This window comes from Saccostrea cucullata, unplaced genomic scaffold, assembly GCF_032062105.1.
Source record: "Saccostrea cucullata isolate Sc308-1 unplaced genomic scaffold, CSIRO_AGI_Scuc_v1 ctg1778, whole genome shotgun sequence".
Taxonomy (NCBI): Eukaryota; Metazoa; Mollusca; class Bivalvia; order Ostreida; family Ostreidae; genus Saccostrea; species Saccostrea cuccullata.
This window is the reverse complement of record NW_026938737.1, coordinates 37,585-63,018: the sequence shown is the minus strand read 5'-3', so window position 1 is coordinate 63,018 and position 25,434 is coordinate 37,585. Positions and strand designations below refer to the sequence as shown.

Here is a 25,434-nt window from a genome sequence, read left to right as displayed (position 1 = left end):
GTAGTGTAGATTCAAGTTTGTTCAAATCATGACCCCCAGGGGTAGGGCGGGGCCACAATGGCCGACCAAAGTTTTACATAGAAATATATAGGAAAATTCTTTAAAAATCTTCTTCTCAAGAATAACACAGCCATAATTGATCATATTTATATGGAAGCATCCTCAGGTAGTGTAGATTCAAATTTGTTCAAATCATGACCCCCGGGGGTAGGGCGGGGCCACGATGGCCGACCAAAGTTTTACATAGAAACATATAGGAAAATTCTTAAAAATCTTCTTCTCAAGAATAACAAAGCCATAATTGATCATATTTATAAGGAAGCATCCTCGGGTAGTTGTGATTCAAGTTTGTTCAAATCATGACCCCCGGGAGTAGGGGGGGCACAATGGCCGACCAAAGTTTTACATAGAAATATATAGGAAAATTCTTTAAAAATCCAAAAGCAAAAGCATAACAGTTCAAAGGTTTACTTTTGGATTTAAACTTTAAAATAACAGCGACAAACGTTTTAGGAAAACCCTCGATGCAAGGATGAAAGAAATACCATCGAAAGGAATCGGCCTTAAGAAAAAACAAGCAGATCCTATTTCGGCTAATGACGAAAATTTGCTATGGGAAAAGGAGAACTTATTAGAGGGCGCAACTTCAAATCTTTGCTAAATACCGTTTTTTACTATAACTGTAAATTATTCGGACTTCGAGGAATGGACGAACATCGATCCCTCACACGATACCAGTTCAGTTTTGGAGAAGATAATGTGGGTACATACATTGACTTTCAAGGCAAAACGTCTAAAAACTTCTCGGGTGGATTAAATCAAAGGAAGATAGAAGCAAAAAGTATAAAGCGTATAGCTCCGCCTCAGACGACAGATCCTTGTTTCTCATCTATAAAACCTACTTGGAACTTATGGAGACGTTAGAGGATGGGTCGTTTTACAGGTATGTACATATCAAATTTTACGATTACCCCCCCCTTTTTTTTGGTTTTCCTTTCCTTAGAATATCATTGTGAATTAAGTTTACTGCAAGGGTATATTTACTTGTATCGATTAAAGTTATTTCAAATCGATTTTCAGGCGCCCTATTGGTGGAATTATTCCCCGTTTCTCAAGCCAGGTTGTCGGTATCAATAAATTATCTACTCTCATCAAGACAATGTGTACAGAGGCGGGCCTATCCGGAAATTTTTCCAACCATTCTGGAAAGAGGACCTGTGCGACTTCCTTGTATAATAGTGGGGTTGATGAGCAATTAATAATGGAAAGGACCGGTGTCGTATAGTGAGACTTCCCCCATAGTGAGGCTTCCCCCGAAAGGCTCACTATATAGTTAGTCTTCCCCCCGGAAGGCTGGCTATATAGTGAGCCTTCCCCCCGGAAGAATGGCTATGTAGTGAGACTTCCCCCACGGAAGTTTCACTATATAGCCGTTCTTACGGGGGGAAGGCTCACTTTATAGCCAGCCTTCCCCCATTCATAGCGAGACTTCCCCCTCTTATTATAGTTTCCGGAAATTGTTTTATTATTTAAAAAAATTCTAACAGTGTTAATTTATGACGAAATTATCTTAAATATAATCAGCAGATACTATGTCTACATCTACAACCGAGCGGGAATTTGGAAAAGATCTCACAAATGCACAAATACCCCCAGAAAACAGCCGTTTTATGTTGTGTAACTGTACCGTAACTTTCAAACTGGATTAATCTTTAGATGTGTAAGTGTACCGTAACTTTCAAAATGGATTAACCTTCTGTTGTGTGACTGTACATTATTTCAAAATGGATTAATCTTTTCATCTGATTCTAATACATGTTTTTTAATTGAGTTAATTAGCTAAATATGTTCATTTCAATTTTCTGTAGTTATAAAAATGTGAAATAAAATCATGACCTGATTTCTGCGTCCTGTAGTGATATATGAAGGGGCGTGGAAAGTATTATCGCATATGTGATATAGGATATATCACCACAGAAAGATCAAAGAAATTTACCGCAGATATGCGACAAGTACATTTTTCTGTTAATTTAATTTATAAAAAACTGAAATTTACGTCATGTTTGTGACGTCATTACGTACATTTGGCGTCATTACTTATAAAAATATTCAGTGCTTTGAAGTCGGCATATACTCCCCTGTTTAAGAACTTGATTAAATATATCTCCATCAAAGTTTGATTTGGTTATTACCGAATAAAGTTCTTTGCAAATGTTCTACATTTAAATTGTCACTTTCGTATGTCATTTTTTAGCTCTACTGGTCAGAGACCAGAAGAGCTTATGCGATAGTAATGCGTCCGTCGTCCGTCCGTCTGTCTGTCTGTCTGTCCGTCTGTCTGTCTGTAAACAATTTTTCAAAATGCTACTCCTCCTACAGTTTTGGTCTGATTTCAATATAACTTGGCACACAAGTAGACTACACTAAGATACATAATTCTGTGTATCGGTTTTTGATTTCGATGAACGGTGTTGCTGTGGTTACTAAAAATAGAAATTTCTGTGAAATTCTTTCAAAATGCTACTCCTTCTACAGTTTTAGTCTGATTTCAATATAACTTGGCACACAAGTAGACTACACTAAGATACACAATTCTATGTATCGGTTTTTGATTATGATGAACGGTGTTGCTGTGGTTACTAAAAATAGAAATTTCTGTGAAATTCTTTCAAAATGCTACTCCTTCTACAGTTTTAGTCTGATTTCAATATAATTTGGCACACAAGTAGACTACAATAAAATACATAATTCTGTGTATCGGTTTTTGATTTCGATGAACGGTGTTGCCGTGGTTACTAAAAATAGAAATTTCTGTGAAATTCTTTCAAAATGCTACTCCTTCTACAGTTTTAGTCTGATTTCAATATAACTTGGCACACAAGTAGACTACAATAAGATACATAATTCTGTGTATCAGTTTTTGATTTCGATGAACGGTGTTGCCGTGGTTACTAAAAATAGACATTTCTGTGAAATTCTTTCAAAATGCTACTCCAAATACAATTTTAGTCTGATTATAATATAAATGTGGCATGCAAGTAGACTGCACTAAGAACATAAAGAGACTTAATCAAGGATCATTATTCTATTTATTGCTGTTGAAAAGTTTCAATTTCCAACTGCTTAAGTACTTTTCTCTTCCTTTGCTATAAGTACAAACCAGTAGAGCTTCAGTCTCGACAGAGACTTCTGGTTTCTTACAGTCACACAAGTAAAAATAACTACATCGTAAATATTACAAGTGTGGTTGTTTCTATTTTAATTGTTTTGATTGGAAGTTTCCTAAACCTTCACATCTGGACGAAAATGCAACGTACGTAAATATTTTAATCCAATTGTTTTTGTCATTGATTAATATGTCTTTAAACATCCCTCGAAAAAGAGCTTATTTTGGCTATTCATGTAAATGTAACATTTCATATTTTTTAATGGAAAAAAAATCAGGGTAATTATATTTTTTAATTGTTATGAATATTTGAAAATTATGAAAAAAAATATCTTAATTTATGCAGACTATATTATGCATTTTGACCTTTATTGAGTCTTGTTACACACACTTTTTCACATAGTAAATATAAGCTTTTACAACAATTAATTAAAGTATTTCGTCTGTGGTTTTACATCACTCCTTTATTTTTTCAAGGCATTTTTCAGAAGGGAAAATGGGTTAATTCTTATATTGAAGTGAAGTATAAAAGTATTTACTAAAATCAATTATAGTATATGTTAATAAGGGTAGTTGATATTACTCGAAAATAGTTTATCTAAATTTGCACCCTTCATTCTCATGCGATACTGCCTCAGTATAAATGGAAACATCTTGAGAGATGTTAAGCACACAAATCATCCATTTTGACAAATCTGCGTTGCGTAAAAAAAGCCCCATTTTTTCTAATGAAGATGTCCTCCTCAATTAGAAACTCCATGTATTAAAACAAAAGACGTTTAAATCATGTACACAAAAGCACAAATTAAGATATTGTTATAGATGCTGCATTTTATTGTTTTGTAATATATTCACATTATTACAGAGAAAGTGACGGTTCTTGACACTCAAAAGGACAAAGACTATCACAACAAATGTTCAGCTGATGAAATAAGAGGTAATGTCAAATATACACATGTAAAAGTCATTATTGCTTCTGAACTCTTAAATGTAAACAATTTTAACCGTAAAAAAGTCAGTAAAGTTTCCATTCAAAATATACTGAAAGGAAAAAGAAACGCATAATAAACTTTTGAATTAAATTAAAAGTACATGTATTATATCGAATATGTTTTCCAGATTTGTTATCAAACATTTTAATTCAACTTTAATCAACAAGTTACCAAAATCTTGTGTGACTTTGACTGACAATTCATGAGTTATTGAAAGTGATATGTCGATACCCCCCGAGAATTAAAATAAAAATTCTCATCATCACCCTTGTGCATCAGTAACAACCTTGATTCTCCGGATCCTCTGCACTGAGTTCATCAGAGCATTTATCTTTCTCATAGAATTATTATTTAACCCTTCCGGCGGTATTCTTCATGGTTGAGAGAAGCTATAACAATCTAAAGTTAACAAGTCCTCCCGCCCAATGAATCCCGCGAATTTTCGATTTGGGATAGAATTTACAGAATCCACCTGGTTTGGTACACGTGAATGTTAGTAATAAAAAAGTCTCGACAAACACTGGCTACATTTTCCCTGTATGAACATGCTAAAAAATTACGCATACGACGTACGTACGCGTGTAAGAGTAAAATAGACGTTAAAATTACCAGGCTCTCGGACCACATAAGAGCAGAGAGTTTCTGTCAATTTTAAGGTGAAATAATGAGTATGATTGTCTGTTGTGTAAATATCGGTTTTAGTGGGGTACCTGTAAAGTGCGAAACGAAATAGAAACGAAACGAAACGAAACGAACTGAAACGAAACGAAATCTGCCGAAACGAAACGAAATCTACCGAAACGAAACGAAACCTACCGAAACGAAAGGAAATCAAGACGAAACGAAACGAAATCAAAACGAAACCTGCCGAAACGAAACAAAACTATCAGAATGTTTATATTGCCTATTTTTACTTCATATGAAATTTATATAGTTCAAGCACCACAGGCAATTGTTTCGCTTGAAGCTCCAACATAGGCGTCGGAAGGAAATTGAAAGGGGAGGGGGTTAACCAACAAAAAAGGTAAACACCAGTTTTCAATGCCTATATAATATATATATTTCCAAGAAAGTGGGGATGGGGGCTAATCCACCCCCCCCCCACCCCCGCCGCTTCCGATGCCTATGTCATATTTTCTTTATATCTTACTGAATAATTTACCTACTTAAAAATGGCATCTTTCGCTTCGAGAGACTTTTCACTTGTCAGTTAAATCGTTTTAGACGTCTGTGGTCGAGCCTCTTTATTGCAAACCACTCATTTCTTCCTCGAAAATTACCTCGATAAAAATAGGACCGTATGTACGTTGAAAGGATACACAAGATTCCGGTTGGAGTATAATCATGTATAATCTGATTGAATAATAAAACCAGACACCTTGGAATGGTACTCTAAGTCTCTAGTTTATCCTAAGTTTTAAGACATTCGCAACACAACAGTACAGTGACTTTATTTCGACCCGTTCATAAACGAGCCTTAACGTGTAACACATCAATTTTGATAGATATGTTGTATCTAGATAAATAAGGACTGAAAATAAGAGTAAGATATAAAAATTAGAAAATAATGCACATACTGAAACTATACATGCATAGTACGCTCGTGCATATTTGCAGCTGGCAAACATGTAAATACATCATTAGACTGAGAAGGGAGCATAATTTATCGGTAATTAAATCTATATTAACAAGTGCTTGAAGTATATAAATTTTATTTGAAGTAAAAATAGAAGTCCACATGCAGTTACACATATATAATTATATATATGTATCTTGATTTAAGAAAAAAAAAACATGATAGTTTTGTTTCGTTTCGTTTCGGCAGGTTTCGTTTTGATTTCGTTTCGTATCGTCTTGATTTCGTTTCGTTTCGGTAGGTTTCGTTTCGTTTCGGTAGATTTCGTTTCGTTCCGGCAGATTTCGTTTCGTTTCGTTTCTATTTCGTTTCGCACTTTACAGGTACCCGTTTTAGTGATAATGCCTTGTCGTTAACCGATGTGGCATGATGAAAAGCCCTACCTTGATGTGCAGTTGTTACGCGCCAACGTCACCGACATGGTTGACTGAAAACCTTTCAAGTTACTGTCTGTCAACCAAAAAAAGTAAAAAACAAACTGCTAAGCAACATGTTGTTGCCTTTTATTCACTAATGCAATTCAATCACTACACCCATTGTAACTTCCATCAGGCATACCATGATTGCAAGAAATTTATACATGTATTGACTGCCAATATAAAAAAACGATGTCTATAATTCTAATGCATCGTTTGGCACTACAAAATGTGACCAAAAAATTGTCTCCACCAATATGCACGCGTTTTCGGCGTTATATTATTTTCCTTACGTGACGCCACACATTTCATTGTTGAGTAGTTTTGACCAGCGATTTAAGTGCAAAGTAACCAAATTACACATCTGACCAATTTTCTTAATTTTCGGCCACATAGTCAAAAGTATTTCACATATCATGTTCTTATGCGGGTTTTTTTCCGTTCCATATAGGTTCATATCTTAACGATAATATAATTGTTAAATCCCTAAGATATCGTTAGACTTTAAAGGTCAAATTCAAAGGAAATAGATACACTTTAAAATGATATGTGTTGTACATAATAGCTAAAAATAGGTAATCAGAATATTTGTAAAATTTTAAAACCTCATTGTTTTCTTTGTTTACCTGTTTAAAAATCGCTAAAATTAATAATGATCATTAGAGTTATTTCCCCTGTACGTGACGTCATTAGAGACAATCAATATCAGAAAACGTATATTGATATATAGTAAATCGATATAAAGTATTCTCGATTATTGTAAAAATGGCAAATTCTAGCGACAGTGATGGTGATATACCAGAGATAGACCTTTCTGTGAAGATAAGACCTTACATGTTTGAGCCAATCAAAGAAAATAACGTTATACAAATTGAAAACGAATCCTCGTCCTCTTCGTCCGATGATGAGCATGGGGAGACTGGAGATGAAAATATTACAGCTGACCATAACGTAGCGAAATCAAATGACTGGTAATTAAATCATTTTACTCAAGCAATTCATATTAAAAAAAGTTTCAAGAAAATTGAGTGTATGCCTTCTCATGATAGGATTATACCTACTGTAGATCTTATCGCAACTTTTTATAAATACGGGGACCCCCTGGAATATATACACGCAGTTATCATATTTTATAGATTCTATTGCATGGTAGTAAAAAAAAATACCGGGGCACAAGAATTTTTCTTTTTGTAAATAAAAATTGTCCGCTCAATAAATACTATCAACTTTTTTTCAATTATTTTTGCCCCCCCCCCCTCCCCAATCACCACCAAATTACATTATTATTTGTTATCCCCCCCCCCCCCCCCCCCCCCCCCCCCCCCCCCCCCCCCCCCCCCCCCCCCCCCCCCCCCCCCCCCCCCCAACTGATTTCTACCGTCCTGCATATATATGGTATAAAATCTTCATCATTTACCAATTTCATGCAAAAATACTTTAAAATTAATATCACACTATGAATTTTTTTTTTAATATGAAAAAATTGTTAACGGTATTACGTGTATTTTCTTGTAACAGGTGCTCTTGTGGTAACTGCGTTACAATGCCGACACCTAGAGAAAACAAATGTTGCAAAAAAACGAATATTGTGGACGGTAAAATTGAGGACCAATCACTCACGTGCATAACTGATCACGAAGGCTTTATCGTAAACTGTTTAAATAAATATGTTCTGGAAACATCTTACATGTACTACGAATACATCCAAGAAAACGGACAATAAGAGGAAAATGAACACATTCATGAGTAAGTCATATATTACTTGACTATACAAGAAAGGAAATCACCAAGTCCATAAAATAATATCCGAGAAACTAGATGAGATCTCGTTGCGAGCAACGAGTAGGTCTTCCGTCCGATTTTTCGATAAGATGAGATATGATTTTGACTATGTTTTTTGTGAAAAAATAATGAGATTTGAAAGCCTTCCGTCATAAGATTTCATTATTTTGATTAAGAAATCATTATCGAAAAGTTAAAGTCCTTTGGCCCATTTAAACCACTAGTTTGAGGGGTCAGCCTATTTTTCTTAATTATATCATAACTATATCAAATAAAAGGTCTAATAAATACGAAGACTTTGCTCAACACCTATTAAGAAACTTCTTTTCGTTGTAGAGATATGTTAAATGGAAATATCTAGAGGCCTACCCTCAAAGGCCTTAATGGGGCTGTTTTATAAAATGGAAGCATATTGTTTAAAATATTATTCAACCCATCTTTTGTTCAATATTTCTTATCAGAATATTCTCCCTTTTCGATATAAAAAGCGTCAAAAATTTAGCATTGTGACCAATCTGACCCTTTATTAAGAACATATAGGGTGTCTGAAAAGAAAGGTAACACATTCAAATTATTTCTCATGGTAAAAAATTTCGTTTGAGACCTTTTGAATGACACCAGTTTCGTAGAAATAGCTCAAGATTTAGCGAAGTTATCAAATTGTTAGTGTTACCTTTCTTTACGGACACCCTGTATGATCAAATATTTATTAATTATAGTTGTCAATCGTTTCATTAACACTTTTGCTGCTATAATTTATAGCAATTTACTGATTATTAAAGGGTTATAGATAAAAGAATTTGGACCTTAAGCTCTGGGGATCCCTATTTAAGATGTTAACCACTTTTCATGCTACCAAATGAAAGTTCTTGTAATTTGAAGACTACTTGTTCAACAGCTATTCAGAGAAATCTTTTCGCTTTGGGGTATGATTAATTGAAATATCAAAGGGCCAATACTGCTTTTCAAAATATTTTCCCCTTTTCGAGATATATAAAGCATCTAGACCTAGCTTTCTTGTTTCTTGTGACCCCTCAGGGCATAACATCTGATCAAAGTTTCTTAACATATGATATATAGTTGTAAATCGTTTAGATGAACACTTTAGCTTCGGTAATTCATATCAATAGAGCTAATTTCATAATACCTAACGAATTTCACTGTTTGTGAATCACGTGTCTTCAAGGACAGACTTTAGCGTGGGAGAGACCCAATCTCGGCTAACACCTTTAATGTGGCGAGAAGGTGACGTAGTATCTTAAAGTTCTCGACAAGCATAGCGTCAGCACGTCACAAACAGTAAAATCCGTTAGGTATTACGAAACCAGCTCTATATTGATCGTTTAAGAGCTACATTGTATTAATTAAATACTCTTTGCTCTTGTGGGCCTTAATTCAAGGAGTCAAATCATAATGACCCTATATAATGTAACTTACCAGTCTCTGTTCATAGCTATGAAATATGAAATAAAGTGTGTTCTTGTGTGATTCTATGGGTTTTGTTTTATTTCATCTTTCATTGAAAAATAAATCGGTAGGTTCACAGTCTATTGCCACAGAGCATGTTACACTTTATAACTAGTGCAAAGGCATTATGCATTGTTGCTGCTGATGATTTTAACACTTGTTTTTACAATTCAATACTCTCCAATCCGGATGTTGTCTTTTCAAGTCAAATATTTTGAAACTACTGGTCACCAGTTAAGTTTAACTGTGCTATGTGAAAATGTCGAGCAGATCTTGCAACAATTAAGACTAGCAAAAGTAATTGATTCAATTAATATTTTCTGTGTCTGATATGATGGTAACCATCAAGGCATCGTGATAACTGTAGTATGTTGATATTTTTTTCACTTCTGCATGTAAGGATGTTGATAAATACACATGGTCAAGAATTGTCCCTCCTTCTGTTGTATTAAAATCAACCATTTGTTTTAAACCTTGATTGGTCATAAATGTTTGTATAGTCCCTGCAGATTTTGCATCTTCATTGAAGTCTTCCAGACAAACACAGAACTGACTTTGTGATCTGTAATAAGACATCACCTTTTCTAATTGTAATAAGAATTGGGAAACATCTAAAGAGATTGGGCGATAAATAGTTAAATCAACTATGTCTTGTGAAACACATTTCACACAGATGCCCTCAACATTCTTTACAGGAAGTGAAGAAACAATTTTTTCCTCTCCAGTTTCTTTGATGTAAACTGCAACACCTCCGCCCTTTGATGTACGCAGCTTTGACACTTGAGCATTGCTCTCATCATATACATTTCGTCTTGTTGCTTGGTGAAAATAGAAACCGTTTAATTCTAATGAACTAACATTTTGCCCAGATCTCAACCAAGTCTCTGTCAAGCAAATGATGTCTGCATTCCTACAGCGAATATCCTTTTTCAGATCTTCAAAATGTTTATTGAGACTCTGAATGTTATGCAGATACATTGTAATGCCATGTTTTGATGCATCAAAGTTTGGTAAAATCAATTTTGGCATTCCTTGCAAAGCTGATTTGACTTCTGGGTCAGCATATATCTTTTTCTGTAATGACCCAATGTCATTTGTTTCGATAAATAAACCCTGTTTTGACGTAACTCTGCTTAACGCTACGTATCCTTGTCCAAGAGAAAATGTCCGATCTAAATTAACGACTACCTTGTCAACTGTCATGCCTTGTACTTTGTGTGCTGTGCACGCCCAAGACAATCGTAATGGAAATTGATGTCGGACAACATTTTTTGTTTTCTGTTCTAGTATCTCCTCTTGAACTCTTTCAACCAGAACAATGTTTCCATTTCTTGTTTTATTTCCGGATTTCATCACAACATTTATGTTGTCAAATATTACACCTACTGCAATAACAGTGTTGACACCATCTATTTGACCTTGTACAAAATGCATTACATGTCCCATAACTCCATTTACTAGTCCGTCTTCTACATTGCAGTTTCTTGTAAGCATGACCCTTGCTCCAACTCCCATTAACAGACTGCTAGAAAGATTGTCTGTTCAAGATCTTGTCAAAGGCTTGCTTCTTAAGATTAGCTTGCCTGATGATCTATCTTTGGTAAAGTCTTGCGCGTCAATCTCAACAATGTCTTCACATGTTCCCCTGAGCATTGTCAAGTTATAGGCATCGACTTCATCATTTGTTGCGTAGACGTGAAGAACATCATCTGGCCCCTCCCTTACACATTCTTTCAATATAGAATCTGTATCACATTCCAGTGGTTCTTTTACTTCTCTACATCGAAGTGAATTCAATGCCGTTGCAAATGGGATGTCTTCACGTTGCCGCATAATTTCAGACAACTCCACCACTTTGAAAAAGTCAAGCCAGTGATCAACAGGGTAGACAGCATTTTCTTTATACAGCCTTTCATCTTTACGCTGTTTCACTGGAGGAAGCTGGTAGAAATCTCCAACAGCTATCACTGAAACTCCTCCAAATGGTTCCCTGCATTTCTTAATCTGTACAAGCCTTTCATGAATATAGTACAATAGCCTTTTGAAAACCATTGAAATTTCATCGATAACCAGAATTTGCAGGTCTCCAAGTTGTACTCTCATTTCACTTAGAGTCTGTTCTCTCAATGGTTCATATGGCAAAGACATATATTTAGGCAGTGAAAATAAATGATGGATAGTATTACCCCCGATATTGAAAGCAGCTGTTCCAGTAAAAGCAGCAAGTAGTACTGATACACTGTCTGGAGATGTCAAATTCTTTCCGAGAATTCTCGATGCCTCAAAATGGATAGCTTTGATCAGATGACTTTTACCTGTTCCTGCTCCACCAGTTATAAATATGTGCAGGGGTTAGTTTTTTCTCCAAAATGTTTTTTGAAACACCACTCCCGAACTAAGTAAAACACTTTTGTTTGAGTCTCGTTTAAATTCTGTAGGATTTGTAGTGCCTTCTCCTTTGACTGTGTATTGTGTTGTACTTTGAAAAGAACATCAGAATTTATTCCTGTTTGCATGTCTGGCAAATCTTCTGTCACATTCAGATCCAAACTTTCATTTCTCTCATAAGAACATCCCTCTCTCATTAGTTCTGTCTCAGGACAAAGGTTTGCCCAAGCATCCTCTGGTTCTCCGATGTTTTCCAAAATCTCTTGTGCCTCTGCAATTAGTTCTTCATTTCGAGCATAACGCAATCGATTTGTGTCAACAATTGATTTGACTGATTGCACACTCTTCTTTCCCGTGATTCGGACATGTCTATTTTCATAAAATGTTTCATACAGATCAAATCCTTGAGGTTTTAATTGAGGTTCTGTCCAGTACGGCAAGAACAACTGAAATAGGCTTTGGTAATACTTTTCTGACATTTTTTCTGCACTGAATCTGGGATATCTTATCACAGCTGACTTTGTGCGTGTTCTTCTTTGGATAAACCCCTTATTATTTTGGAGTTCAAAAACATTTTCGTTAAAACTCTTTGGAACCTGTGATTTAGCAAGTACTCTGAATTCTGAGCAAAACTCTGCCAAACACATATTATGAAACAAAGGTTTATTTGGTCGATTTGCATATCTTTCTACTATATTTGTCATCCAAATGTCATCTTCATCGTCGTTATTCTCATCATGTTCATTGTCCCCAAGATTATGTTTTCTTTTCAGCTGTGACAATGGTTTAGTTAGTCGAGTAGGATTTTCACCCACTGGTACAAACACTACTTTCCTCGAACATTCTTTCATCTTCAAGTTGCATACACGATAAACAGCTTCCTGTGCGCTCACTTCCCTATGATTTAAATAGGCAGAACCAATTTTCTTTAAAGTTGTTCGTGCACTTTCATTTCCTTCTTCTGCCTCTATTTTGGTTTGTTTCAACACCATTCCCATTTCCCTCTCCGATTTTGAAATGTACGAAATTATGTAGACAATGCAGCTAAATAGATCTAAAACAAATTGAATGTCCATATTGGCATCCCAGCATTTCAAAAGACATGGATTATACTGATTGATCCAGAGCTCGCATGGATTTCTTTCTAGAATAACTTCTCTTCTTTGCTAATCTTTTGTGTGCATCCTCATACTGCTCTTGTGTCAAACCCAGATACTCAAAAATCTCTTCTGTAGTGTGTGATTCATTTACTTCATCTTGCACCTCATTCCAGACTCTTAGTAGTCATTCTTTAGAAATTGAGCGTTCGTGCTTCAAATCAGTAGCTTCTGTAGCATTCTCTAAGCTCTCTTCCTCGACAGGAGAATTTATGAATGTACATACAGAAGGTGGTCTGGGAAAGTTAAATCTACAATCTGTGCCCTTCTTTCTGCATGACTTTGAGTGTTTTCTGCTGTGCTGCTGTACTGACAAAACAATATTCCTCAGTTCCAAATCTTCATTCTGAGAAGGCACTGCACAACTAACATATTTGTTAATGAAATTGCATACGGTTTCCTCTCCGTCTTCATCAAGTTTAGGGGCATTTTCTATCCAGTATAAGCAGTGCATGTGAGGAGACCCTCTCTGCTGAAATTCTACTCTTTGGAAAAATCTGACACTTTTCCAATTGGTTCTAATGGTGAAAATATCACTTCTGTCTGAAAAACATTAAATCTGTGCTCAAACATCCTAGCAACTGTGACAGGATTGCTTCTCAACACCTCATTCTTTTCTGACCAATCCATCAAACAGGGATCTCTGCTATCACATTGTTGTCGCAATATCGTGGCAACTGCATCATTCCACCTATGCTCTGCAGCAGAAAATGAGCAAAACCAAGTAGGTATTCCTAACTGCCTAAGCATAGCAAAAAGATCCTTTTGAGCTGCTGACCAATATGCTGGAGTTCCACGTATAGGCTGCATGAATCGCAAAGCCTCATCATTTTTCATTAACTTCGAAAGTACTTCAGGATTTTGTACCATATCTGATGTCAGAAACTGGTCACTTCCTATTTTCCTGACTGATTTTCTAATTGATATCTGTGTCTTCTCTATGACCTGGTTTAAATCAGACAAAAACTGACTGAAAAAAATATAATTACTGTCTTGAGCAAATCTTCCGTCAGTATTCATGAGACAGTTGTTGAAGTATCTCGACAGTGTTATTCGTGTTTCTCTATTGTCATTCCATGAAAAACGTCCACTTGGAAAAAGGTATGGAAATTTTTTAGCTACATTTCCTTCTTCCTGTAACATCCTTACTGGATTATTTCCTTCTCCTGGAGCAATATCATAAATATCATCAAAGTAATGATCAAGAACCTCCTGAGCAATATCAACAGGCTGTAAACAAGTATCTGTTGCAATATGCTGCTGATCATCATCATCTGATAACAGAGTACAACTCTCTGACGTTTCCTGAAAATCGTCCAAATTTCCTTTCCAGTTCGCATCTTTAGCTACGTCTTCGTACCATTGATTGTTTTGTTTTAAAAAATTTAATGCATCGAATATGTGCTTTGAGTCAACAAACTGGTATTCGACGTACCCTTTATAATTCAACTTTCTCTTCAGTTTCACTCTAAGCAGAAGATCCTCTCCAGGTTTCATTGGCAAACTTGTAACTTTCTTCAGATCTGATGGTACACATACAACTGGCCCGTGGATATTTTTTTGACTTCCATGAGGAAGAGCCATGACTTTCATAAAAGGTAAGTGTATTGCAATCAAGTGTTTCTCAAGGCTGTTTAGTTCTTTCAATTCCTCTGGAATATCTTCAAGGGCCATTTTGTTATATGCTGCTTCTGCTGGAAGAGAACCCCTCATGATTTTCCTGTGACAAGTAAAACAAATCCATAACTTCGATTTAGTGCAGTTCTCCGTACATGACTCTGAGCACTGGTGACAAAACTTTTCCTGAATGCACAAGTCTGCAATATTTGCTGCCTCCTCATTCTTGGCATATGTTTTTCTTTCGCATTTTTGAACTTGGTTTTGAAAAAAGAGACGATCACAGCAACAGCATGAATAATCTATACCCTGCATAGCTTTTCCTTTAAACACTCTCACCACCTCTTCCTGATTTTCTAGTTAAGCTCGTTGAGCAATTCTCCGACTTTTAACCCGTCCCTTTTTTGGCATTTTTGTTACCACGCTGGATTCGTATTGCTTTTTACTGAAAGCTTTTCGTTTCAATCTGAAACATTCATCACTTGTATAATTCTCAGCTGCAGCATGAAGTTTTCTTTCCCTGAATTTTTTATTTTCTTTGTACCTCTTTGTACTTGCAGTATTTACAAGATTTCTGTACATTTCATCTGATTTGTACTTCTGTCTGCATTTTGCTTTTACACCTTCTCTGTGTTCAACATTACTTTTATATTTCTGAATACTTCTCATTTTTACTTCTTCCCTATGCTGCTGATCTGTTGCATATTTCTCAGTACTCCTTTTTATAACATCTTTCCTATGTTGCTCATTTACTGCATACTTCTCAATACTTCTCTTTTTGACACAATCTCTATGCTCTTTGTCTGTTAAATACCTTTCAAAACTCCTCTTTTTGCTTCTCATTTTATTTTTACTGTGGTACTCAGAATCATTACAATACTTTGTTTTGCTAACTTTTTTTACATTAGCTTGGAATTCTGCATCATTTATGTACCTTTGAAAAGCTGATTTCAGTTTCTTCTCTCTAAATTGTACCTCTTCCTGGTACCTTCTCCTCAAAGACCGTCTCCGTTTCTCTGATGCACCTGATATTTTTTGTACTGTTGGGTTAGCTTGCCTGCTGTCCTGCATACGCGTTCTGTTTCGGTATCGCTTTTGATAATCCTGTGGAATTTTATCCTGTTTCATAGGTTGTAAGTCTGATTCTTCTCCATTTACAGAAAGAACTACATTGTAATGGTTCTGTTGGTCGTGGTTCAGATAAATCGCTCCAGTTCTACTTTGCCTACAAGGCTCCACCTCAGCAACTGAAAACCTTAACCAACACCCTCCTGAGTATGTATATAAATCAATGTTTAGTAAATGAGCTGTTGCAAATATTTCAACCTCAGTAGCCCATGTTCCTTCTTGTGACATTTGAGTAGAGGACATGTGACTTTCAACAGATTGTATACCATCTTTTAGGAATGGTTTAAATAATTCTTTGTTTCCCATCATATGTTCACAGACAGCTTTGCGCATTATATCGTGGAAATCCTCTGAGTTCGTAAGACTGTATGAAACAGCTCTAAAAAAGCAGTTTCCATCCCCTATAATTTCTTTTTCAACCCTAGGTTCTGTGATATTAGTTCTATAACACTGGACCTCGCCAATATTTTGTCTGCAAATGAAGGGAATGTTCAACTCCTGATACATGTGTTTTTTCATATCATTGGTAAGTGGGATATAACTATACTGCAACTGTTCATGACCAACAAAGATCACATCATCATTCTTTTCATAGGATTCAACAGTAGTTTCCACCAATAGCTCTAAACTTTTTGGCAATTTTCTGGAATCCTCTTCCTCCTCCAGCAAAGTACTGACATTTGAAATAGAGTCCATTTTGCAGAATACGCCACTCAAATTACATTCAACACCCTCTGAATGTCCCATTGAAAGAGCAAGACTTTTAAGATACAAAGACACTTCATTTAGATTTTGAAATAAAATCCTTGTACTCTTTCCAGTCACACTTAACATTCCGTCAGAAGATCTAGAATGGGAATCAAAAGCAAAAAAGCCACTTTCTGTAGATCCTATTAGCCAAGTATTTCCACCGAAGCATACAAAACAGCCATCAGTGTCTGTAAGTGCAACCTGAAGTGCATTGTCTAGTGGTAATGCATTAAACTCGGCATAGTTTAAGCAATCATTTGCCATAATAACACTTGAAACTGACTCATTAGCATGGAATTGGTATGACCGATTAAAGCATTCAAAGAGTTGTGGTAATTCCTCAACAAGCAAATATCTATCACTAATTGATGAGCTCCTTTGCAGATATGTATACAATTCATCACCTGTCATTAAAATCCTATCCATATCACTTGTTGTCCAGCTCTTTGCATTCTTAAGTTTGTGATAAGCTAATCCTGCTAAACAATTAGCAACACATTGTGTCCCAGCATTCTCTTCAAATATAGGGTGAGCTTGATGAAATGAACCCTGTACTGAGTAATGTATGTCATATTTACTTCTCTTCCATGTTTTCTGCCAACACTGACCATTTCCATTGTTCACATTCTTTTCACCATCATTCTCTGAAATTGTATGTTTCTCATTCTCATTTATATTTGTTTCTCTTTCAGATTCTATATTGTATTCATTCAAATTTCCTTTTGATATTCGTTCAGTTTTCGTTTCAGTATCCGTTAAAGTGCCCTCATCTTTTGATATCATCCTACTGGTCTCCTCCTCCCTGGAGGTATCCAGCTGCGCCTGACCTGCTGGATCAGACATATGCCCCATGTCCAATCCAGGTGCCCTCGGTGGAGCACAAACCCACGGTGGGGAGTCAGGGGACGGTGCCTTGTCCTCGTTACGGACAAACAGACGACTTCCCCGAGGAGATGGCAACCTCGGGCCAGGTGAATGCATTTTCATTCGAGGTGAGGCCTGCACCCTGGCCAGGGGTTTTTCCTCTTTAGGTGGAAACCCCATCGAACCAAGCCCCGGAAAATTACCGGGAGGAGCTAGGACAGCTCCATCCTCCGTCCTGCCATGGACAGAGAACTCTTTCACTTTGTCTGGTAAAGTTTCTTCAGTCACAGACTTCTGTTTCGCCAGTCGCTTTCTAGCTCTGTCATGCTCACGCCGTTGTTTATTATTTACAGCTCTTTTTCTCTTTGGCATCTAGAAAAAATAAGGATCATTCTCTATAAGGCCGTTTTGCGGCCTACAATGACTTCAAATTTTCAGATAGTATTTTTCCCTTAAATATTGCATGAATCACTAGGCTTATGTTCCAATTTAATGATAAATATTGGTTGGTTCATGATACAATAGTGTTTTTAATGATATCGGGTCACAAAGTAAGGCACTATCGGTCCGTATTAGCATTAGAGTAATGGGAAAACTCTAGAGGGTGGCTGTTTAGATAACTCCTACGCATGTCATAACCACCTTTAACCAACACCAAAATTTGCACGTAAATTTCTTATGAACATAAAAAGTGACTACCAAATTATGAATTTGGTTAAAGGTGGTTATGACATCTAAATAAAAACTTTTCAAATCATTTTTACCATATTTACAGAAAAAGCTAACTACTCACAATGAAGGATATCAGCTTATGTAGATTATTTCTTTTTATAAACTTTTGCCTAGAGTATAATTTTCTGTTGATTTACTAAGATTTATATCAGCCATGCATATTTACTTAAAAAGTGAACTTTTTACTTAAAAATCTAAAAATCAAAGGACTGAGAAGACTGGATGTCAGACTTTGAAATTTCTGATAAAAATTAAGAAATAAAATCTTTTTACAGAGTAAAAGGTGTGAATATGAGTTATCTTTTATATTAATAATGATAGTTTAGTACAAATGTATATCTACATATGCTACTTCTTTGAATTTATGAGTACTGCATATATTCTGTTTTTCCTTATGAATACTGTATATGTTCTAGAAATGATGAAAGCAATCTTTGTTGAAGTGGTAACATGGATTTATTATTTGTGTTATAGACTTTTTTCTTATGGGTACACACATAATTTTTATATGGACAATTCCGTACAAGTATCATGTGATCAATATGTTACTAACTGGGTCTTAATATTAAGAGGACTCAATCCATTCATCACACTTCTTTGATATCATCGATATAAGTTACGAAAACATTAGTCCTGTCTTAGAAAATAGGTAAAGAGGAGAGGGATTCCTAAATGTAATATGTGATTGCTAATTGAATTTTGCTTTACCCCATTTAAAGATTTTTTAACCAGATAACAAAATCATCCCTTTAAGATCAAGTGTTTATGCATAGTTGCATTAATAACCAACTCCCAACGCGGGACAAGACTTCTTTTTTTTTTTAAAGAAGATATTATCCAAATGACCGATGACATTTTACTTTAAATGCTAAAGACTTAGGTATGGAACTGTCACTATCCGTGTTAAACAAGTTTTTAACGCTGCACTGGGAAAGAGACCTATATTTAACCTACAGGTTTCAAGAGTGGGAAAGGAGCATCAAGCCCTAGGGGTCCATTTTGTACCTGGGTGTTGTAGAAGTCTTAAGTCCCTATACTACTATATACGAAAACTTCAGAATCTGATATGCATAGCTGAAAAATCAGAAAAATTCTGCTCCATTTTATGTTTTGCCGTTATACAAGGGGGGTTTGGGAGGGTGGGTGGGCTCTCAACTTTTATACATGTAAATACATGTACATAAGGTTAAGATGGCATTTTTAATTGAATATATCGTGCAAAACGAGTAACTAAATAGGGGCAAAGCCATTTTACGGCGCTATTTCATTTTACTTAGAGATGCATATTTTAATGCAACTGCTCTGATTTATATATATTGACTATTTACATTCATATGGATAGTCAAGTTCAAGTTCAAGTTCAGTTTATTCTCCCAGACCAAAATATTGGTACATGGGGTACAGTAAAACATATAAACATTTTAAACAAACTGGTCAGAGGTACAAAAAATATAATATATACAATACAAAATGTTACAAAATGAAGAAAAAATGAAAAAAGAGGGAGAAACAGACAATAAGTAACATATTAAGGAGGACAGGTAGCGTCATAAATTTTTAGAATAAACATACATAATTTTTTCAGAATTTGTTCGTTTTGAGTTGACATAAGTTCTGTAAATTTAATAATATTCGGTCTACTAGAATAATGATTACCTAGGTATTTTTTCCTTTCATTTTCCAAAGCTTTGCATTCTAGAATGTAATGAAATTCATCAGCAATTTGACCTTTACTACAAAGTGTACAAAGTCTTTCAGAAAGTGGTATACCACACCACCTTCCAGTTTCTATTGGTAAATGATGATTTGTGGTGCGAAATTTCAATAGAATTTTTCTAAATTTAGGGGATAATTTACAAAGATAGTTTTCGAATCCAAAGTTTTGTTTAAAGATTCTGTAATTTTGTCCTTTTGAGGAATTATTTATATCACTGAACCAATTTTGAATAAATTGATCTTGTAGTGTTTGCTTAACAGTAGCACTTATCCATTCATAATTAATACAGACACCTTGTAGGTTCCATACATTTGATAAGCCACACATGTTACAGATTTTCTTTGTACAGTTTAACCAAGGATTTGTTAGATTTCCATCACAATAAAGTTTTGTGTATATTTGTATAAGACATTTACAATTTTATTTTGCGGGCCGGAAAAAAGTTTTGCCCAGTAAGAAATCATTCTACTGTATATTGAGATATAAAGAGGAAAACGACCTGTTTCACCGTAAACCATATATGATGGCGTGGAACTTTTTAAATTAAATACATGCTTTAAGAATTTCAAATGTAAACGTTCAATAACATCTAGATTTTCATAACCCCATATTTCAGAGCCATACAATAAAACTGGCACAACAACTTTATCAAAAAGATCAAATTGGCAGTCGACTGATAACTTAAATTGTCTGATTTTTCTGATAATGCCGTACATAGCCTTTTGTGCTTGTTCATACAGATGTTTTTTTTGTTTTACAAAAAGAACCAGTACGTGAGAATACAACGCCTAAATATTTAAATTCTTTCACATTTTCTATAACTAAATTGTCATAAAAAAAATTTCTTTTCAACATTGGCCCTTTCGAGAAAACAAGAATATTTGTTTTTTCAACATTAACATGCAATTTCCATTGTGAACAATATGTGTGAAATTCATTTAGTGCAAGTTGTAGTTCATCAGCTGATTCAGTCAAAATTACAGTGTCGTCTGCATAAAAGAGTACCAATAGTTTAAAATACATTAGCAGTTCATTCTCAATATCATTTGTAATACTTTTTAAGCCTATAATATTCTTATTCGATAAAAAATCTTCAAGATCATTTATATACATTGAAAATAAAAAAGGTGAAAGATTTTCTCCCTGCCTTACCCCGACATTACAACTAAAAAAATCTGTCGACATACCATTTAATTTAACCATAGATTTTACACCTTTGTACATATTTTGTATATCTCGAAAACACTTGCCGTGTATTCCACTAATATGTAATTTGGTCCAGAGCCCATTTCGCCACACAGTATCAAAAGCTTGTTTAAAATCAATGAAAGCACAAAACAATTTTCTCTTTTTTGCATTAAAATATTTGATAAAAATTGTAATGTTAAGATATAATCTAGTGTTGAATAACCTTTCCTAAAACCCGCTTGATTTTCTTGAAGTACATTTATCTCATTTGCATAATCTTCCAGTCTCCTATTTAAAATGCACATAAACACTTTTCCTAAGCAACTGAGTAAAGTGATAGGGCGATAATTTTCAGGCTTTGTAGGATCGCCTTTGTTCTTGAATATCGGCTTTATTATACCAATCAACCATTCTTCCGGAACAATTCCACTTTCATATATCATATTAAAAAATTTCAAATAGACTGGCATAAATAAAGATAATGTCGATGAAATGTGTTCATTCAAGATATTATCATATCCTGGTGATTTGCCATTTTTAATTTTTTTAACGGCCTGTAATATTTCATCTTCTCGTATTGCAGAATTTAAAAACTCATCAGATATATTGTTAATATCATTTGTGACAGGATCTGAATTAACACAAAATGCGTTTTGCTCTTCGTGATCACTTTCGTTAACATCTTTCAAAAACTTGAACATATCATTAATATTAACAGCACACTTTTTCTCTTTATCAGAAGCGTTTAAGATTTTCCAATAATCTTTCGAATTTGTTGAGCGTAGTTTTTTAAGTTTATTTGATATATCATTTCTATATTTTTGTATGCATTTATCCATCGTCAACATGTACTTATTTTGATATTCTTATGCTGTTAATTAATTATTTTTTGCAATTATTGAATTTCCTTTCTTAATTACTACTTCAGTTTTATTTAATCACCATTAAAATCCATCCAGTGCTTTCAACATTAGATATATAAGTTTTAGAGTTCAATAGAAACTTAGAAACCTCATTTCTGACATTGTTATTTTATGCGTAAAATAATTACCACACCTATGGAAATGATATACAATTAAAATATAATTATATATGATATAATACTGTTCAATAAATTGCAAAGCAAACTTTTTCAGCACCATACAGTGTGAATTTCGTAAAGATTTACGTTCAAAATATGCAAAATGTGGATGCATCGGAATTCTTGTCATAAAAAATATCTTGAACCTTGAATTTCAAAAATCTTTCCGACATAAATAAACAATTTTTGATCATTTACATTCAGAAACATGCATATAAACTTGATTTAAATAGACCTACCCTCAATTTTTCTTTAAATGTCAGCCATTATTTATTTCTAAATCACGTGACTTGAATGACCGATGTTGAAAAACAAACATGAAAGTCATGAACTAGAATGATTATAATTATATAAAATCACATTTGAAAGTGATTTTATCGTAGGCCGAAAAATGGCCTTATAGAGAATGAACCTTTAAGCATTTAAACCAGGGAATATCTTAGCATTAATTCTTACACTTTTAGTAAAAATGAAAAACATTCCCTAATGTTTCATGGAACGGACAAAAGTGTTTGTGTTGGCAATGTCTTACATCTACACTACCTGAGGATTGATTGATTGATTGTATATTGTTTTACGTTCCTCTCGAGAATTTTTTTCACTCATATGGAGAGGACACCATTTGCGGTAGAGAGCTGCAAATTTGTCCTATACTCGGCACTTAGGGCCATTGAGAAGGAAGGGATCTTTTACGTGCCATCACCTACTGCGACAAGGGACCTTGAATTATACAGTCTCATCTGAAGGACCGGTCTCCACATGCCACGTGGGATTCGAACCCGCTACGTTAGGATTTACACCTTAATTCATGACTCTAGGGCAGATGCACTAACCACTGTGCCATGCGGGCGAGCACTACCTGAGGATGATTCAAATTAATTAGGCAAGTTTAGTTGAAATTGGCCAAGTGGTTAAGAAATTAGAATTGTTAAAACAACAGACTTATAAGGACCAAAATGTGATGAAATAAACTCTCTTGGATCTTATACTAACAAGAGGCCCCATGGGCCACTTCGCTCACTTGAGTAACTTTGGTCATTCTGACATTTAACAGATCCCAACCCCCTTCGTAATACCTTTCTTGGCCTTGATAATCCTAAAGTTATGATTCAAAAAATGTAGAATCTTCACTCCCCCAGGATGCTTCCACATAAGTTTCAGCTGTTTTAGTTAACTTTTTCCAGAAGAAGTATACTGCAGTATTAAAGTTTTTTTCTGAAATATTTCTAAGTAAAACTTGGATTCCCTATTGTGGCCCCACCCTAAGCCCAGGGGTCATGATTTTAACAATTTAAAATCTACACTAGCCCTGGATGATTCAATATTTGTTTCAGCTCTCTTGTGAAAAAGACTTGGATCCCCATATTAGCCTCGCCATACCCATGTCATGATTTTAAAACATATATTTCCAAACATTGAAATACACTTCTGCAGCTTTGTTTATTGTATTTTTAGTGAGTGCAGTGAGTGGCGTAAAGCGCCGTTCATCACAAGAATCTCTATAATTTGTGTTTGTATCTTAAGAAATTTTCCTATGCATTCCTATGTAAAACTTTGATTAGTGATTGTGCCCCCCCCCACTCCTAACCCCAGGGGTCATGATTTGAATAAACTTGAATCTACACTACCTGAGGATGCTTTAACATGAGTTTCATCTTTCCTGGCCCAATGGTCCTGGAGACAAAGAATTTTAAAATATTTTCCCTTTATATTCTATCGTTAAACTTTTATCAACCATTGTGGCCATGCCCTACCCCAGGGGGTCATGATTTGAACAAACTTGAGTCTTTACTACCTAAGGATGCTTCCACATAAGTTTCATCTTACCTGGTCCAATGGTTCCGGAGAAATTTTTAAAGAATTTTTCCTATACATTCTTATGAAAAACTCTGATCAGCAATTGTGCCCCTGCCTAACCCTTTTTGACTTGAATCTACACTTCCTGAGGATGCTTCCATGTGAGTTTCATCTTTTCTGGCCCAATGGTTCTGGAGAGGAAGATTTTTAAAAGATTTTCCCAATATATTCCTATGTAAAACTTGATCAGCCATTCTGGCCGGCCCTACCCCCGGGGGTCATGATTTGACAAAACTTGAATCTTTACTACTTAAGGATGCTTCCAAAAAAGTTTTATCTTTCCTGGCCCAATGGTTTTGGAGAAGATTTCTAAAATTAAAAGCATTAATTTTTCATTAATTCATAATTATCTCCCCTTGGAAGGGGACTTGGTCCTTCATTTGAACAAACTTGAATTTCCTTCACTCAAGGATGCTTTGAGGCAAGTTTGGTTTAAATTGGCCCAGTGGTTCTTGAGAAGAAGTCACAATGGTAACATTTCCAGCAGTTATCTCGCTTTGCCCATTCATTCTTATGCATAGTTAAGGAATCTACCCCACCACCCCAGCTCCAAATCAGACGACATAGAGAACTAAACTTAGCATTAAAAAATGTATTTCTGCCTACTGATGTACCATACCAAATTTGAACTTGATTGGGCAACCATAAAAAAAGTTATTAGAAAAAAACAGAAAATTTGTGGATGGAAGAATGACAGACGGACAGACAGACAGACAGACAGACAGACGGACAGACTGAGTGATTACTATAGGGCACCCGCAAATCCTTGCGGGGCCCTAATTAAATATAGCCATCAAATGTAAAAAGTAGGTCACGGTGACTTACTTTTTGGTCGACTTTATCCAAAAACCCAAGATGCCTTAACTGACAAAATTTGATGATTCTAAGCTAATAAGTACATGAGATATTCAAAAGTAGGTCACCGTGACCTACTTCTTGTTGGCCATTCAATGAAACCTTAAGATGCCTCAACTGACAAAGTTTGATGATTCCCAGCCAGTAAGTACCAGATATAATTAAATATAGCCATAAAATGTCAAAAGTAGGTCACAGTGACCTACTTTTTGGTCGACGTTCTCCGAAAACCCAAGGTGCCTAAACTGACAAAGTTTGATGATTCTAAGCCAATAAGTACCTGATATATTCAAAAGTAGGTCACCATGATCTACTTTTTGGTCGTCATTCTCCGAAAACCCAAGATGCCTCAACTGACAAACTTTGATGATTCTTAGCCAATAAGTGCCTGAGATACTTAAATATAGCCATAAAATGTCAAAAGTAGGTCACTGTGACCTTCTTTTTGGTCGACAATCTCTCAAAACCCATAATACATCAACTGACAAAGTTTGATGATTTTAGGTCAATAAGTACCAGAGATACTTAATTATAGCCACAAAATGTCAAAAGTAGGTCACCATGACCTACTTTTTGGTCATCACTCTCCAAAAACCCAAGATGCATCAACTCACAAAGTTTGATGATTCTAAGCCAATAAG

General features: G+C 35.2%; 1 pseudogene; it reads left to right on the top strand.

Annotated features, from left to right (window-relative positions):
- Positions 1 to 6,975: 6,975 nt before the first annotated feature.
- The window catches only part of LOC134251113 (P2X purinoceptor 7-like), a 36,672-nt pseudogene continuing 18,213 nt past the window's right edge, over positions 6,976 to 25,434 (top strand).